The 19,439-nt window shown below is 39.9% G+C and overlaps 1 pseudogene; it reads right to left on the reverse strand.

Annotated features, from left to right (window-relative positions):
* Positions 1–373: 373 nt before the first annotated feature.
* The window catches only part of LOC112577666, a 31,246-nt pseudogene continuing 12,180 nt past the window's right edge, over positions 374–19,439 (reverse strand).

Below are 19,439 nucleotides of genomic sequence, written 5' to 3' on the forward strand. Positions count from 1 at the left end.
ATGGTTATTTTTCTCAATTAAGGTTTTCACTGACAATTTTACTGCTCTATTTTAAGCTTCCTCATTCCCTTGGGCCTGGGTACATATGTCTGTGATAAGTTTAATCCCGTCCAACCAGATTGTCTCCTCAGAACATAGACTAACCTTTTTCAAAAAGCTCATCTCTCTCTCTATCTCTTTTGGAACATAACACTTGAAAATGCATTGAAACAAAGTAATTAAGCTTTAAAGGAGAGCTATAAAAGTGATTTATTCATGAGTGCACACTTATCCTTCTCCCAAATGACACCTATTTTATATTAATTTTCCTTTAGTGTGTATCTACAGCCTTTTTCTAAATCTTTACTACTAATGGAAGCTTTTTATTCCACCCTTATTCCCTTCTGCTTGGCTCCAAAGACTCTCATATGTGCTGAAAGGGATCCACTGGGGGTACAGAACCACAATTTGGGAAATTCTGCTCTGAAATAATAATGCTCCCTAGTCACAACCACTGACTTTTATTAGGTTGTCAATTAGCTATTTTTTAATTAGGGAAAGAAAAGTTCTTAATTCTTTTTTTTCCTGAAGTCATCTGGTGACAGAATAGCTATGGAACGCATATTGGGCTGGTCAAAACATTTGGGTTTTTCCATAAGATGTAAAGGAAAAACCAGAATCAAGTTTTTGGCCAACTCAATATCTTTTTCTTGGGCTCGCCAGGAGGTGCCAGTGGTAAAGAATTCTCCTGCCAGTGCAGGAGATGCAAGAGAAGATGGGCTTGATCTCTGGGTCAGGAATATCCCCTGGAATAGAAAAAGGCAATCCATTCCAGTATTCTTGCCTGGAAAATTCTGTGGACAGAGTAGCCTGGTGGGCTACAGTCCATGGGACCATAGAGAGTTGGATACAACTGGGCGACTAAGCACAGCACAATACCTTTTTCTTAGGTCAGTGGAACTTGCATTCTACAGATAAGTAATTTCTACAGGAAGTTTCTATAGGCTCCCCTCTGTGATCCTAAAGGACTCACAGAAGAAGAAAGAAACAATGATAAAATACCTCCTTTATATTGTATAGTTTTCAAAGCAGATTCACACACATCAATCCATCCAAGCTTTTAAAAAAAACTGAGGCTCAGAGAGATTAAATAAAGGGCATCTTCAAAGTCACACAGCTAGCCAGTCAGTGTCAGAGACCAGAATTTAAACCATTACTTGATGGTTCCCATAAAAAAAAAAAAAATCAATCTCAAGAATAGGATTATAGAGATTCAGCGTTTTTCATTAACATCATGGGGGGGATGTTTTGTAAGCAATACTTACCAGCGACTGTGCTTTTCTTAGTTTAGATCTGTCCTGTGATTTATTTTTCTTATCATGTGACTGTCAGTTGAAAGCTGGGGTCATTTCATGTCTTTTCCTTCTTCTGTTAATTGGAGAGCATTGGGAAAATTATAAATATCATTTTTAAAGCTTTGGTGGTTGGCATAGCTGTTTGTCTATTTGATTTTGTTGTTCCTGAGGTTTCAAAGATTATCTTCACTCAGCTGGAAACAAGCCAAGTGTCTATCAATAGAGAAGGGGTTGAATAAACTCTGACACATCAACACAATGGAGAACTGTGGGCTGTAAAAAGGAGGCCAGAGTATTTCTTTATATACCTGTGGAGTGAGCTCCTGGATATATTGTTACATGAAGAAAGAAAGTGGGATAAAGTGGTATGTATTGTGTGACACCATTTCTTTCAGAAAGGGGTGCATGTGTCTGTATTTGTTTCTACTTTTTTCATCCACCCCACTTCCCCACCTTTATGATTTTTTAAATGTAAGGACATTTTAAAAAATAGTTTACCTATCTGTAGGATTCCCCTGTGATCCAATTAGGAACAGGGAACAGTATTGGAGACTTCTCCAGATACACTTTGTTTTGTATATTTGACTTTGGAACCATCTCAAAATTATGAAATAAAAGAAAAAAATTCCCCAAATCTAAAAACAGCTGGTGGTGTTACCCCACACAAAGGAATAACTTCATGGGACTTTAACACAGTCATTTGTCTGTACAGCCTTAGTAGAACATATCCTAAGGACAAAAACACAGGCAAAGACATCCTAAACTGTTTTCAGTAACCTTATTGTTTGTATTAACATTAAAGTATGGATTCACATTATTATTATTATGAGTATATACCCTTAGGCTAAAGGCAAAATGAACCAGAAACAAACATTGAATTCTAATTAGCAGATTTGTTTTGACAATGATATGAGTTAGCAATTCAGAAATTACTTCCAGAATTTGTTAAGTAAATGTATACTCTGTGTGTATACTTTATATAATACATTTTTATACAAAATTATGCTGCACTGTGTTTAGTTACTCAGTTGTGTCCAACTCTTTGCGACTCCATGGATTGTAGCCTGCCAGCCTCCTCTGTCCATGGGGTTCTCCAGGCAAGAATACTGGAGTGGGTTACCATGCCCTCCTCCAGGGGATCTTCTCAACCCAGGGATGGAACCCAGGTCTCCCCCATTGCAGGTGGGTTCTGAGCCACCAGGGAAGTCCATACAAAATTATGTATGTACATACATAATCAAATATATATATATATATATATATATATATATATATATATATGTATCTCAATGTCACAGAAGGGAGGCACAAATATGGAAAAGACTGTTATGAACCCTATGGTGCTGGATTGGAATCTGAGGTATTAAAATATTAAAAGAAGCTGTAAGGAAAGCATTGCAGCTACAAAATGCAAACAAATCCTAAAGAAAAGGTCATATTTACCAATAAAGTTTCATTTATTTTCAATCACTTTTTGCTTCTTGGGGCTTCCCTGGTGGCTCAGCAGTAAAGAATCCACCTGCAATGCAGCAGATGCAGTTTTGATCCCTGGGTTGGGAAGATCCCCTGGAAAAAAGAATGGCAACCCACTCCAGTAGTCTTGCCTGGAGAGTCCCCATGGACAGAGGAGCCTGGTGGGCTACAGTCCATGGGGTTGCACAGAGTCTGACATGACTCAGTGACTAAACCACCACCACCAGTGAAAAGCATTTGTATTTCACAGTAGCTTCTGTTTTCATCTTTTCATAGACCAAAGCGCCAGTAAATTGTTTCTAAAAGGAAAGAAGTGGAGAAGGGCACAGTTTTTACCCTTGCCAGCTGTGTTCAATGGGGTCACAACTGTCCAGGTAATTGAAGTAAATGATATCAGTTGGATGCTTCTCAGAAGACCTCCAGGGTGGGAGTTCTTTCTCCACTGGGTGGTTCTTCTTTCTTAAAGAGGAAGAGGATCGGAAAGCGGATGAGGAGATAGCTTTCCCCCTGGATAGCTGCTTCTAATGGGTTGAACATCCACGATCACAAACCCATTTTTTGGATGTGTCTAGAAGGAGAAAATTATTTCTGTTCTCAAAACACTATAATAATAACAAAAGTAAAACAAAGAACATGGACCTCCCTGGTGGTCTAGTGGTTAAGAATCTGCCTGACAATGTAGGGGACACTGGTTCAATCCCTGGTCCAGGAAGATTCCACATGCCTGTGTGCCACAACCACTGAGCCACAGCTCAAGAATCTGTGCTCTGCAACAAGAGAAGCCATCGCAATAAGAATCCTGAGCACGGAAGGTAAAGAATAGCCCCTGCTCACTGCAACTAGAGAATGCCCAAGGGCACTAATGAAGACTCTTTGCAACTAAAAATGAATAAATAAATAAATCCTTTTAAAAAATCATTATCATCATCACCATGATGGCACTGATAATGGTGGCAGTGATTATAGCAGCCACCAACCCAGAGGTACTTGTATGTGCCAGGCACTCTCAGGAAGTATTCCTGTGTTATTATTATTTTTTGAGGGGGGTTATACAGTGAGGCATGCCAGATCTTCGTTCCCCCTACAGGGGTCAAACCTGCACCCCTTACATTGGAAGCAGAGGGTCTTAACCATTGGACCATCAGGAAAGTCCCGTTCCTACATTACTTTATTTAACCTTCATAATAATTTTAAAAGGTAATCATAACTACTTCCATTTTACAGAAGAGAAAACTGAAGGTAGGATAAACTGATTAATTTTTCCACTACTACTATTAAGACATAAGCAGTAAGACACAGGGTCAGAATTTGAATCCAGGACTCTCCAGCTTCAAGCCCACACAATGAACTTCTCTATCCTGTATTGCCACCTCTCCTACCATATCATTATAGTTATTCCACAACTGCAGTTAATTTGTTAATAAAAATATACATTCTTAAAAACAGTACCCTGTTCTACCTATCTAAAACACAGAGACAATTTCCATTATGTAGGGGTAGACTATAGATTTTATCAATTATCAAAACTTCAGCCATTTCCAAAGAATTGGGAAATGAAAGTCTTTTTTTTTTTTTTTTGAAAGTCTATTTTTTAATTGCCCAAAATGAAAGTCTGTTGTTTTTTTTATATAAAATTCATAAGGGTTTTTATGCAGTTGTAGCCTAAGGGACAGAGAAGGCGATGGCACCCCACACCAGTACTCTTGCCTGGAAAATCCCATGGATGGAGGAGCCTGGTAGGCTGCAGTCCATGGGGTAGCTAAGAGTCGGACACGACTGAGTGGCTTCATTTTCACTTTTCACTTTCACTTTCATGCATTGGAGAAGGAAATGGCAACCCACTCCAGTGTTATTGCCTGAAGAATCCCAGGGACGGGGGAGCCTGGTGGGCTGCCATCTCTGGGGTCACACAGAGTCAGACACGACTGAAGTGACTTAGCAGCAGCAGTAGCAGCAGCCTAAGGGAAGAGGTACTGCTATGTTGAGAAGCCATTAAAGGCTTAGTTTCTGTTCTTTAAGAGATTAGGGAAGCTTTGCTCAGTAAATTGGTTTGCTTAAATTTTTTGTGAAAATTTAAAAATTCTCCAAGTTCCTCCAAGCAGAATCAGTTAGTTTCTTATCCTTATTTTAACTGCTCTTTCTTTGTACATATTTCTCTTACAGGATAGTACTTTGTATTCAATGTGTTAACTATCTGTTTGTCTGTGTCCTGGGCCATAGACTAGGATCCCAGAAAGTGGGGTTAAAACCATTATACCCTTAGCAGCTAGCACATAACAGTATTTAATACACATTTACTGATTTAGTGAGTGATTGTAAATAGTAGAGTAAGAAGACATTTTACTTTTATATAATTGATGGCTCATTACTAGATTAGTGTTCAGTGTTTTGTATGAATCCTGGCAACCCATTACAGTACTCTTGCCTGGAGAATCCCCATGTACAGAGGAGCCTGGTGAGCTACAGGCCATGGGGTTGAAAAGAGTTGGACACGACTGAGCAACTAAGCACAGCACAGTGCGGATCTCACTTAAAACGGACATTCAAGGAATCCCCTGGTGGTCCAGTGGTTAGGACTCTACACTTGCACTGCCTAGAGCAGGAGTTCAATCCCTGGTCAGGGAACTAAGAGCCCAAGTTACATGGGGTGGCCAAAAAAATAAAATAAGATGGACATTCATTTCATTTTTCTGAGTTTATATTGAATGAAATCTATTTTTGCTGGAAGAGGTCTTGTTTAACACCACTGATAATAAAGAATACATGATAATAAAAAAGCAGTTTCAGGGGAGAAAATTTAGGCATGAATGCTAGTAACTATATACATAAATAAACATCATTAATTCTGAAAAGTACAAAATATTTGACCTATTAACAGAATAGATAATAATGAAAACTGATGACTTTTCTGTTAAGTAAACAAAAACTTTGTTCCCTTTACCCAAAGCCATTTGAGACTTTTGTAAATCGCAAATGTTGAAAAAATTTTAAATGCTTTTGTTTGTGTATTTTGAAATGACCAGACATCTTTTCTCTTTTATTCTGTGAATTACACGGACTGATTTTTGAATATTATGCCAACTTTACTCTCCTTGGATACATCCCACTTGTTCATCATGTATTATTCTTTTTTTATATCTTACTGGGTTTAATTTGCCAATTTTTTCTTTAATTGAAAAACTGAAATTTACTAGAACAAAGTACTCCCTAAAGAAATTAAATACTAAGCAACAATGCGGCAATTTTCTTGTATCAGAACTATTCATCATCTTAAAATATGTGTGTGTTAGTTGCTCATTCATGTCCAACTCTTTATGATCCTATGGACTGTAGCCCACCAGGCTCCTCCAACCATGGGGATTCTCCAGGCAAGAATACTGGAGTGGGTAGCCATTCTCTTCTCCAGGGGATCCTCCCGACCCAGGGATCAAACCTGAATCTCCTGCATTGCAGGTGGATTCCTTACTATCTGAGCCACCAGGGAAGTGCATAAATAGTTTCTGGAAAAAAAGTTATTGTTGAAGACCAAGTATTAAAATCAGTATTACATACAATACTCAAAACCTTTTTTCATTCTACAACCTGGTTAATCACTTTTCTCTCCTCTGCCCCAGAACAGCCCACGCGTCAGCTATTGAAGCCTTTCCCTGCCTATGAGTGACTTTGAATGAGAATTAAGGAAAGCCTTGTGACAAAAGTAGTTATAGCTATTGTAATTTTTAAAATAACTCTTCCACCACTGCACTTTACATTTTTCTTTTTAAAAGAAATTCTCATGAAGAACAGCCATTGTTGAAATCAGAAAGACTGCTTTTATCATTGTAATTATAACAATATTAATTATGCAGTTTATTACTATATTAAATGTATAGGGTTTCTACTTCAAGTAAACACAATAAAATGAAATGTAAATGAGCATGTTAAAAACCAACTATTCATATTTCAAAAGGATTCTTCAAAAAGGACTCACTGTAGCTTTTCTATTAAAAAAAAATCCCCATGGTTTTAAAAATAATTTTAAAATTTTAATTTACACATAATTTTCAGGAACTCTTCTATTATACAAAATGATGCACAACTCTGCATGTATATAGATCATGCCATAAAGAAAAAGCTCATAAAAATTTCCCATGTTATCTAATTAACTGTGACTATAAGAATGAACATAAACATTGGTTACAATGCATAGAAAACCACTAGAAAAATTTCTGCTCATACTATTTACTGTTTACGAGTCTATGTAAGGACTTTACATTGCTAGTTTCTAAAGTACAAAGAACTTTAATATGCTCATTGTGCCCTTTCCTAATTACTAATTTTTTGCAAACTTTTCTTTATAAATGATAAAAACATAAACTTCAGTTTGCCTGGTAGAATCACAGAAAATTTGAATTAGTTAAGTAAAACTTGATGACCCATAGGTAATGAATGCTGCACATTACCCACAGAATCCTCGTGTCCGAATTGTGTACTGTAGGTGTCAGAGACACAGAAATCCAGGAATCTGGAGAGAATGAGGATCTCCAAGTCCTAACCTGGGTGGAATTGTGGTTTGTGAGTGTCAGATGACTTTCAACTAACATGGCTATCTTGAAAAGAGCTGTTAAGTTCTTAGAACAAGGGAATTTTGAAGTCATGGTATATTTCTTTTGAACCAATGGCCTTCTCCAACATAGTTCTAGAATTCCTAAGTAGCTGATGTTAGTAATTCTGTTGCTTCTTTTCCCAAATTTACCTTGGGCTTGGTAACATGGAGTTCTTTCACCATTTGAATATAATGCTTCTTCCATACACCCTGCCCATAGGGAGTTGGGGAGACATTGATGTACCAGTTAAACCATAAACATTTTAGCATCCAGAGCTGATCCAATTCAGTTAACTTCTTCCAATGCCAGCTCACCGGAAAAAACAATTTTAAAAAACTATTCAGTTTACATGTCCACTTTCTCTAGATTTTGAGCTGTCACCCTGGTACTGAGAGAACTTCTTTATTTTTTTTCTGGAGTGGGTTGCCATGCCCTCCTCCAGGGGATCTTCCTGACCCAGGGATCGAACCCACTTCTCTGTGTTTCCTGCACTTCAGGCGGGTTCTTTACCACTGAGCCACTGGGGAAGTGGATTCATGGATTCATTCATGAATGAATGAGAGCAAACCTAATTTTAACTAGATAAACCAGGCCTGGAATTCGCAACTAGTTTCTTTTTGGTCCTTTTCCTCCAAATCACAACCAAGTTACCTCCTACCTGAAGTGCTTCCTAACCAGCCAGGCAGGAAGATTTTTGTTTTAAATTTTAATTGGAGGATAATTACTTTACAACATTATGATGGTTTTGCCATACATTGGCCATAGGTATACATGTGTCCCCTCCAACCTGAACACCACTTCCACCTCCCTCCCCATCCCAACCCTCCAGGTTCTCAAAGAGCACTGGCTTTGGATACCCCTTTTTCTTTTTCTTTTTTTTTTTTTTAATGTTAATTCAGACAGAATCCAAGTCAACTAAGCAAGCACCTATTAACCATCCTCATCACAACGTGAAGGGTAGTATAATTAATATTCTCCACTTGAAAATGGGGAAACTAAGCTTCAGATAAGACTTTGGAACTTCCTAAAGATTTCTGGCTATGCCAAAGCCTTTCACTGTATGGATCACAATAAACTCTGGAAAATTCTGAAACAGATGGGAATACCAGACCACCTGACCTGCCTCTTGAGAAACCTGTATGCAGGTCAGGAAGCAACAGTTAGAACTGGACATGGAACAACAGACTGGTCCCAAATAGGAAAAGCAGTACAGCAAGGCTGTATATTGTCACCCTGATTATTTAACTTCTATGCAGAGTACATCAGGAGAAATGCTGGGCTGGAGGAAGCACAAACTGGAATCAAGATTGCTGGGAGAAATATCCATAACCTCAGATATGCAGATGACACCAGCCTTATGGCAGAAAGTGAAGAAGAACTAAAGAGCCTCTTGATGAAAGAGGAGAGTGAAAAAGTTGGCTTAAAACTCAGCATTCAGAAAACTAAGATCATGTCATCTGGTCCCATCACTTCATGGCAAAATAGATGGAGAAACAGTGGAAACAGTGGCTGACTTTATTTTTCTGGGCTCCAAAATCACTGCAGATGATGATTGCAGCCATGAAATTAAAAGACGCTTACTCCTTGGAAGGAAAGTTATGATCAACCTAGAGAGCATATTAAAAAGCAGAGACATTACTTTGCCAACATAGTTTCGTCTAGTCAAGGCTATGGTTTTTCCAGTAGTCATGTATGGATGTGAGAGTTGGACTATAAAGAAAGCTGAGCGCTGAAGGATTGATGCTTTTGAACTGTGGTGTTGGAGAAGACTCTTAAAAGTCCCTTGGACAGCAAGGAGATCCAAACAGTCCATCCTAAAGGAGATCAGTCCTGGGTATTTATTGGAGGGACTGATGTTGAAGCTGAAACTCCATTACTTTGGCCACCTGATGCAAAGAGCTGACTCATTTGAAAAGACCCTGATGTTGGGAAAGATTGAAGGCAGGAGGAGAAGGGGACGACAGAGGATGAGATGGTTGGATGGCATCACTGACTCAATGGACCTGAGTTTGGTAAACTCCGGGAGTTGGTGATGGACAGGGAAGCCTGGCGTGCTGTGATTCGTGGGGTCACAAAGAGTTGGACACGGTTGAGTGACTGAACTGAACTGAAGGATCTCTGGGAGTCTGTGTATGAAAGTTATATGAAGGCTACAGAAACTCCAGTTGGCACATTGCTTATTTTTTTCATGATATGCTTCTCTTTTCCCTCCATTCTTATAATTTAACTAAATATATAAAGGGAACACAATGACTAATACTATATTCAGTTCAGTTCAGTTCAGTTCAGTCGCTCAGTCAAGTCCGACTCCATGAATTGCAGCACGCCAGGCCTCCCTGTCCATCACCAACTCCCAGAGTTCACTTAGACTCACGTCCATCTAATCAGTGATGCCATCCAGAGATCTCATCCTCTATCGTCCTCTTCTCCTTCTGCCCCCAATCCCTCCCAGCATCAGAATCTTTTCCAATGAGTCAACTCTTCGCATGAGTTTGGTGTGTTTTAAATAGCCTTTAAAATTCAATAGAGCATTAAGTATTTGTCCTGGGGACTTCCCTGGTGGTCTAGTGGCTAAGATTCGATGCTTTCAGTGCAGGGGGCCAGGGTTTGATCCCCGGTTAGGGAACTGGATTCCACGTGCTGCAACTGACACCTGGTGAAGCCAAATTAATACATTTTTTAAAAAGTATTCTGTACATTCCATTTTCATAGCATTATGGTCAATCCTACACATCCAGAAAATGGTGGAGGTGGCCTATTATGTGTAGTAGTTTTTAAAATAATTTATTCCAGGTTTTAAATAAGTCTTAGTAGAAACTAGAGTCAAGTCCATATATAAAGTTGAGACTAGGCATTCCATGTCTCTTATCCAGAATTGCAGAGATGAAGCTAATCTTTTTTTTTTTAATTTTATTTTATTTTTAAACTTTACATAATTGTATTAGTTTTGCCAAATATCAAAATGAATCCGCCACAGGTATACATGTGTTCCCGATCCTGAACCCTTCTCCCTCCTCCCTCCCCATTCCCTCCCTCTGGGTCGTCCCAGTGCACCAGCCCCAAGCAGCCTCACATTCATTTCATCTTTGGAAAACTGGCCTCTTTTTCAAGGTTAACTCAATAATAAATAATGTTTGCTGCTAAATCTGTTGCTAAGTTGCTTCAGTCGTGTCAGACTCTGTGTGACCCCATAGACGGCAGCCCACCAGGCGCCCCCGTCTCTGGGATTCTCCAGGCAAGAATTCTGGAGTGGGTTGCCATTTCCTTCTCCAATGCATAAAGTGAAAAGTCAAAGGGAAGTCGCTCAGTCGTGTCCGACTCTTAGCGACCTCATGGACTGCAGCCTACCAGGCTCCTCCATCAATGGGATTTTCCAGGCAAGAGTACTGGAGTGGGGTGCCATTGCCTTCTCCAAAATAATGTTTGAGTGTCCCCAAAAGGAACAGAACACTCTGTAGTGGAACTCGCTACCCATCCATCTGTTTATCTATCTGTCTCTCTTCGTCCCTCCTTCCATCCATTGTGTATGGAGTTTCTATTAGGTCCAGGATTATTTTATGGGCTGAAGATAAGACATGTAGGGGAGAGGGAAGCAGAAGGGGGCACAAGTAGGAGAAACTGTAGGTTCAGGATCTAGATGGAGGAAAAGGCTTAGAGGATCTGATACAACACTGCAGGCAGAAACAGAGATCATAACCACTTTGTGCAACCCAGAATGAAATTACACTGCCCTTAATCCTCATATGGTTAGTTAATTCAATCAAGATGTGGAGTTTGGGAGGGAGGGGATGGGGAGAAAGTTTTTCTCAATTCTCACCCTTTTCCTCTTTTGACTTAGATCGGGTTTAGACCTGGGTAGTTAAGTTGGCGTTCCCCCCCTGCACTGGGGATAGATAAAATTTTGCTTTATTTTTGATTTTTGCTGCTTTTTGTTTGTTTAAAACTAAACAGGAATGAGGAAAGTTGAGGGTAGGCAAGCTCTTTCATAACTGTAAGACAACCCCCACCACATTTTTAAACAGCTCAAAGCTCATCTTGGTGAAATGATTTTATTGTTTACTTTAAATCTAGCTAAAGAACAATTGCCTCACAGTTCTGGGAATAAAATATGATGCTGAAATCTACCAAGATTGACATATGGTACACATAGATGATAAGATTATCTATTTCATATCACATCTCCCTGGATTGATAACATTCTCACTGTGAAAAACAGAAAATTCTGAGAAACCAAAAAACAATACCCAGAACCCTGTCAATCAGAGATGACCAAACATTATCAACAAGCTGGTAGAGTTATTTTCCTTTCTGTTTTTCAGGTATATATGAAAGCAAAATTGGGAAACTGCATGCAATTTAAAATCATGCTTTCTTCATTTTACACATAATAAACATCTCTGTTCTTCCAAAACATGTTTTCTAATGACTGCCTAATAATTCATTATATGGTGGAATGATAACTCTATTCAGTTCAGTTCAGTTCAGTCGCTCAGTCATGTCCGACTCTTTGCGACCCCATGAATCGCAGCACGCCAGGCCTCCCTGTCCATCACCAACTCCCGGAGTTCACTCAAACTCACGTCCATCGAGTCAGTGATGCCATCCAGCCATCTCATCCTCTGTCGTCCCCTTCTCCTCCTGGCCCCAATCCCTCCCAGCATCAGAGTCTTTTCCAATGAGTCAACTCTTCACATGAGGTGGCCAAAGTACTGGAGTTTCAGCTTTAGCATCAGCATTTAAAACACTGTGTTTTTTTAAAAAAACAAATTGTTTCAATTTTAGAATAATATGTGTACATCAATACTAAATTCAAAGATACCAAAGGGCACACTGTAAAAAAAGTAAAAAAAAAAAAAGCCTCTCTCATCCTTGTCATCTAGCCACTCATTTCTCTCCCTGAATATAACCATTGTTACTGGCTTCTTGTGTGACATTCCAGAAGAGCAACAAGTATGGATACATTCTTTTATTCTTTCCAAAGTGGTAGGATAATTCTGCACCTTTGTTGTATTATTGATGATATATTGAGGAGATAGTTTCAACCAGTCTGCTATTAACAGACATTTCCATTGTTTCCAACATTTTGCTACTACAAACAATGATGCAATGTTCTTATATAGACATAAATTTTGCATGTGTTGAAGTATACCAATCAGACAAATTCCAAGAAGTGGAACTACTGGCCAAAGGTAATCTTATTTTTTTTTAATTAAAAAAATTTTTTAAGTTTTTAGCCATGTCTCATGGCATGCAGGATCTCAGTTCCCCGACCAGAGATCAAACTCCCACCCTTAGTAGTGAAAGCCACTGGATCGCCAGCAAATGTCCAGGAATCTTTATTTAAAAATTGAGTACTACCAAATTGCTCTCCTTGGTGTTTGCATCAATTTATCTATGAAGGTGCAACATATGAAGGTGCTTGTTTCACCACACCGGCAACAATATAAAGTGTTATCATTAAAAAAGAAACTAAAAAAAGAAAAAAAGAAACTCAATCCATCTGAGTCACAAAGGATGGCATGAAAATGAGGCTAAGCATTTTATCTATTTTAGAAACATCTGCTTTTCTTTCTGTGAACTATTTGTTCACTGCCTTTGCTCATTTTTCCGCTAGGCTTTGCTTTTTTTTCTTTTTAGTGTAGATTTATAGTCGTTCTTTAAAAAATAAGAAAATTACCCCTTTGCTAGCAATATGTTTTTTCCCCCATTTATTTTAATTTTTTTGGCCACACTGCAGCAGCTTGTGGGTTCTTAGTTTCCTGGCCAGGGGTTGAATCTGAGCCCTCATCAGTGAAAGCACTGAGTCCTAACCACTACCAGGGAGTTCCCTCCTGTTTACTGTCTGTATTTATTTACAGTTTTCTTCTCTATGGAGAAAATTTTAATGTTTATAATGACAACTTAAAATCTTGCTTTCTTTATTTATAAAGCACATATAATATATATACAAATTATATAAAATAAATAAAGCAAGATTTTAAGTTATACATTTTCTTTCGAGGCTCTGAATATTATAGATTTCTCACAAAGTCTTCCTTCCCTAGATTTCCTTTAATTACATTTTTTTCCCCTTTAGTCATGCCTGGTGGCTTACAGGATCTTAGTTCCCCAAACAGGGAATGAACTTCTGCCCTCAGCACTGAAAGAGCAGAGACTTAACCACTGGACCAGGGAATTCCCTTCTTTGAGTAGGGAATGGTTTCCCATAATTTCATATCAATCTTTTATCCTTCTAGAATTTTTTTCCAGATACTGCCCGATTGTCCCAACACCAATTATTAAATACGTCATCTATCTTACTGCATTCATTTTCTTAATTTTAAGCACTAAAGTTACCATGTGAATGCACAGTAACAGGTAATTTCTGGTCTTTATAGACTATGAAAAGAAATAAAAAAAATGACTATCAATTTTATATCTTAAAAAATATACTTGAATACACAATGGAATTACTTGTAAGAAAATAATGGTCAGATGCTTTTCCAACCTGTGAGCACATTTGCCCACTCTGAACTCCTTTAGTCTCACATGCTTCTGTATTTATCACATTAGCACCTTATTTCATGCTTTTCTATTTATGAATGGCCTGCACTCTACAATTTAAGTTTTATTATGGTCCTCTGCTGTGCAATAATGGAGAAGGCAATGGCACCCCACTCCAATACTCTTGCCTGGAAAATCCCATGGATGGAGGAGCCTGGTGGGCTGCAGTCTATGGGGTCGCTAAGAGTCGGACACTACTGAGCGACTTCAGTTTCACTTTTCACTTTCATGCACTGGAGAAGGAAATGGCAACCCACTCCAGTGTTCTTGCCTAGAGAATCCCAGGGATGGGGGAGCCTGGTGGGCTGCCGTCTATGGGGTCGCACAGAGTTGGACACGACTGAAGTGACTTAGCAGCAGCAGCTGTACAATATAAGACTATTCTGCTGATGAACCATTATATACATGTGTATATATTTCCCCAACTGGCTAATACTATTTTACAGACACTTAGCGATGGCTTACTTTTTCTCCCCTTTGAGCACTAAGTGCACAGCCAGATACAAAGAGATGGGGGCCAATCCACACTGTACAAACGAAACGTAGTGAGCGTCTTGGCAGTGCTTGGTTTTGTATACATGCTTTCTTGTTTTTCCTCAAGTTTCAATGTTTTCTAGGCTGTCTTTACAAAACACCAAACACTGCTTCTTTATCTGTACCTGTGCACAATGACAAAGGCTTCGGGAGTCCAGGAAATAAAAGATACATAAAGATAACACCTTTGGGAGCTTGGTAGTAAAATCTAGAGCTTCTGCTGGAATTTTCTCCTGAAGCTTTCGACAGCAGAACTTTTGCTGTGACAGGGAGCAGTGTTCTAACAGGACTGTCAGGATTCTTCTCCTCTGAGTGTCCGTTCATTTGTCAAACTGGAAAATAAAAGCAAAGCAAAAAAAAAAAAAAGCTCCAGGTTTTAGTCTGACACCAGAGACTCATTATGAAAGAGACAAAGAACTGCATAGAAAGTGGATTTAGTAACTTATTCTTAACGAGTTGCATGCATTTCTTTCCCTAACAAGTACACCCCATGTTTTGTCACCTACCTGTTCTTTCTCACATGTGTGTGTGTGAGCCCAAGCAAGGCTGGTGTGGACATAGATGTGCACTTGACCTCAAAACTTGGAGTTACAGAAAAATTTGGGAGCTGGTCATAGTCATAAACTGAGAATATATACAGACTTGTAAATATAGATCTTTAACTTCTGATGGGGCTATATCCCAATTAATCCATCATAAGTTGAAAATATCATAAATTAAAAATGCACATAATACCACTTAACCTCCCAAACATCCTAGCTTAGCCCAGTCTACCTTAACATGTTCAGAACGCTTACATGAACCTCGATGCCTATTGCTGTTGTTTAGTCGCTCAGTCATGTCCAGCTGTTTTGCGACCCCATAGACTGTTGCTCACCAGGCTCCTGTGTCCATGGGATTCTCCAGGCAAGAATACTGGAGTGGGTTGACGTGCCCTCCTCCATGGGATCTTCCTGACCCAGGAATCAAACCTGAGTCTCCTGCATTGACAGGGGTATTTATTCTTTATCACTGAGCCACCAGGGAAGCCCTCACATGAACCTACAGTTGGGCAAAATCATCTACCACAAAGCCTATTTTATAATAAAGTGTTGGCTAGTTCATGTAATTTATTGACTACTATACTTGGAGAAGGGAATGACAATCCACTCCAGTATTCTTGCCTGGAGAGTTCCATGAACAGAGGAGCCTGGTGGGCTACAGTCCATGAGGTTGCACAGAGTTGGGCACGACTGATGCAACTTAGCATGTACACAAGCACTCTGAATGTGAAACCAGAATGGCTGTCTGGGTACTGATGGTTTTAAGTGTATTTGGCCTGTACTCTTGTGACCGAGTGGCTGACTGGGAGCTGTGGCTCACTGCCTGCCCAGCACCATAAATGAGTATCCTACTGCACATGGCTAGCCACCCCTCCCCCAAAAACCCAAATACAAAATTTTCAATGTCCACTGAACATCTATCACTTTTGCATCACTGTAAAGCCAAAAAGTTGCTAAGCCAAAGCATGTTAAGCCACGGACTGTCTGTACAACCTTAAGAGAAGACACCTGGGCAGTCAGTCTCCCGCCACAGTTTCTATATCAGCTCATTAGTGTTTAAAACTCCAGGACCAGAAACAAACCTTTGCGTTCACAATTAGAGATAAGGCGATACAAGTAAACATCTCTGAGAAGGGGGAGTATATAGAGTTAAAGTCCTGTGCGTGTGTGTTCTCAGTCACTCATTTGTCTGACTCTTTGCTGAGCCCGCTAGGCTCCTCTGTCCATGGAATTTTCCAGGCAAGAATACTGGGATGAGGTGCCATTTCCTATTCCAAGGGATCTTCCCAACCAGGGATCGAACTTGTGTCTTTTGGGTCTCCTGCATTGGCAGGTGGATTCTTTACCACTAGCACCACCTGGAAAGCCCCAGTTAAAGTCCTGCTGCTGCTGCTGCTAAGTCATTTCAGTCATGTCTGACTCTGTGTGACCACATAGGAGGCAGCACACCAAGCTCCCCCATCCCTAGGATTCTCCAGGCAAGAACACTGGAGTGGGTTGCCATTTCCTTCTCCAATGCATGAAGGTGAAAAGGGAAAGTGAAGTCACTCAGTCATGTCTGACTCTTAGCGACCCCATGGACTTCAGCCTACCAGGCTCCTCTGCCCATGGGATTTTTCAGGCAAGAGTACTGGAGTGGGGTGCCACTGCCTTCTCCGAGTTAAAGTCCTACTGCTGCTGCTGCTGCTAAGTCGCGTCAATTGTGTCTGACTCTGTGCAACCCCATAGACGGCAGACCAACAGGCTCCTCTGTCCCTGGGATTCTCCAGGAAAGAATACCGGAGTGGGGTGCCATTGCCTTCTCTGAATTAAAGTCCTGTAAATGATTGATATGATTGGAAAGGAAAAGTTGATAGGGGGACCTGGAGAAAAAAAAAAAAAAAAAAAAAGAGTGCCAGAGACAGGAAGTACATGCCAAAGCAATCTGGGGCATACCAAATAAACACTTGGGCTACTTCACAATTTTCCCCAGTGATGACCCCAAACCAGTCCCAAGATTAGTGACTGATCAAAGATAAGAGTGTGAGAGCTGGCCAAAATCAAAAGAAAAGCTCTTATGGGAACAGCTAGCAGCTGAAGGAGCTGTTATCAGGGTCTAAATCTGTTTTTCTTCTTTAGTCCATTAGAGAAGAGAAAACAGGAAAGTTTGGGGCTACTTTATTTTATACGCTATTGCATTTCACCAATAGATATTTGCTAGTTATTATAAAGTAATCAGAATTTTATAATACTTTAGTTTTAATCATAAAGTACATTGACCACCTAAAAAGGCATATAAAGTAAAAAAGTATTTTTGACAAGCCTTATGACAAGTCAATTTCTTTGTAATCATAGGATATATTTTTTTTAATTAGTTGGAGTACTTCTTGATTAAAACCATTCACTGTGGGACTTCCTTGGAAGCCCAGTGGTTAAGAATCTGCCAGTGCAGGGGACATGGGTTCCGTCCCTGGTCTGGGATGATTCCACATGCTGCAAGGCAAGTAAGCCTGAAAGCCACAACTACTGAGCCCACACACCACAGCAACTGAAGCCCAAGCACCCTAGAGCTCTGCAACAAGAGAAGCCACTGCAGTAGGAAGACTGCGTACTGCAAGTAGGGAGGAGTGGTCCCATGCTCACAACAACTAGAGAAAGCCTGCACACAGCAACAAAGACCCACCTCAGCCATAAACAAATAAATAAAAAGAATCTGCCTTCCAATGCAAGGGACTAGGGTTGATACCTGCTTGGGGAACTAAGATCCTACATGCCACAAATAGAGAAAGCGTGTGTGCTGCAACAAAGACCCAATGCAGCCAAACCAAAGAATTTTAAATAAAAACTATTCACTGTTACCAGATCTTTTCAGTGCTCATCAATCTCACTTTGGACACTATCATTCATGGGAGAGGGGGGACTCTCAAATGAAAACAACAACAACAAAAAACCATCAGAAACCTTAACTTACAAATAAGTGAATAAAATGTATTCATGTATGAATGTTCCCAGATTTCCTCTCAGCCTGTTTCTGCACAGTCCATATTTCCAACTAACATAAAATGAGACTTCTTTCCTTTGGGGATGGGTTATTAGAATGATAGAGAAGCCAGACCACAGTGGTGAGGGCCAGGGGAAGGACCAGCCCACGATGCTGTGGCGATCTATAAAACAAGGAGCCAGTGAGGGGCATATGGAGACAGGAGAGCTGCAGGGTTTTGGCTTGTAGGCAGTTTGTGGTGGTTCAGACTGTAACTGCTTTTCCAGCAGTTATACAGTGTGAGAGAACTGGGGAATGAAGAAAGGGGATTTGGTAAGTAGTGTTAGGAGTTCTGAATTGGATCCCCTGTGATTTTTCTTTGAGAGACAACATGAAAATTGGTATTCATCTTTAAAATTACTTTGGGCAGTGCTACCTGCTACTCAGTAGAAACTGAGCTACGTGGGGACCCAGGATGATTAGGGAAGAAATTTTTATGGGGTATAATTATCACTACAGTAAATCAGAAAAAACCCCAATGCCTCACAATAGTGAATCAGCTCAGCAACATGATAAGAGAAAATATGGCATTAAGGATGCATGGGGGCTTTGGGAGTGAGGCCATTCAGAGTCTCACTAAGAATTTCTTAATTTCTTCCTTTATACATTGATTGAATAATTATATCTAAATTTAGAGTTATTGGGAAGATTAAATAAATGAAAATATGTATAAAATTTCTAAAAGAGTGTATGACTCATTGTACTCATGGTAGCTAATATTATAAACAGTGGTCCCCAAACTTTTTGGCACCAGGGACCAGTTTCATAGAAGAGAATTTTTCCACGGACTGAAGGAACAGGCAGGGAGGGCAGGCTTTAGGATGATTCAAGCGCATTACATTTTGTTGTAGTTCAGTCGCTCAGTCATGTCCGACTCTTTGCAACTCCATGGGCTGCAGCCTGCCAGACTTCCCTGTCCTTTGCCATCTCCTGGAGCTTGCTCAAACTCATCTCCATTGAGTCAGTGATGTTTTCCTACCATCTGGTCCTCTGTGATCTCCTTCTCCTCCTGCCTTTAATCTTTCCCAGCATCAGTCTTTTCTAATGAGTAGGCTCTTTGCATCCGGTGGCCAAAGTATGGAGTTTCAGCTTCAGTATCAGTCCTTCCAATGAATATTCTGGACTGACTTCCTTTAGGATTGACTGGTTTGATCTCCTTGCAGTTCAAGGGACTCTCCAACACCACAGTTCAAAAGCATCAATTCTTCATCACTCAGCCTTCTTTATGGTTCAACTCTTGCATCCATACATGACTATGGGAAAAACTACAGCATTACATTTATTGTGCACTTTATTTCTAATGTGATGCCACTGCTGATCTGATGTGAGGTACCAATGGGTCTGTGGCCCAGAGGTTGGGGACCCCTGTTATAAAATATCACAGTGATGTTAAAAATAATAAGCATGA

Source organism: Bubalus bubalis, chromosome 14, assembly GCF_019923935.1.
Source record: "Bubalus bubalis isolate 160015118507 breed Murrah chromosome 14, NDDB_SH_1, whole genome shotgun sequence".
Classification (NCBI taxonomy): domain Eukaryota; kingdom Metazoa; phylum Chordata; class Mammalia; order Artiodactyla; family Bovidae; genus Bubalus; species Bubalus bubalis.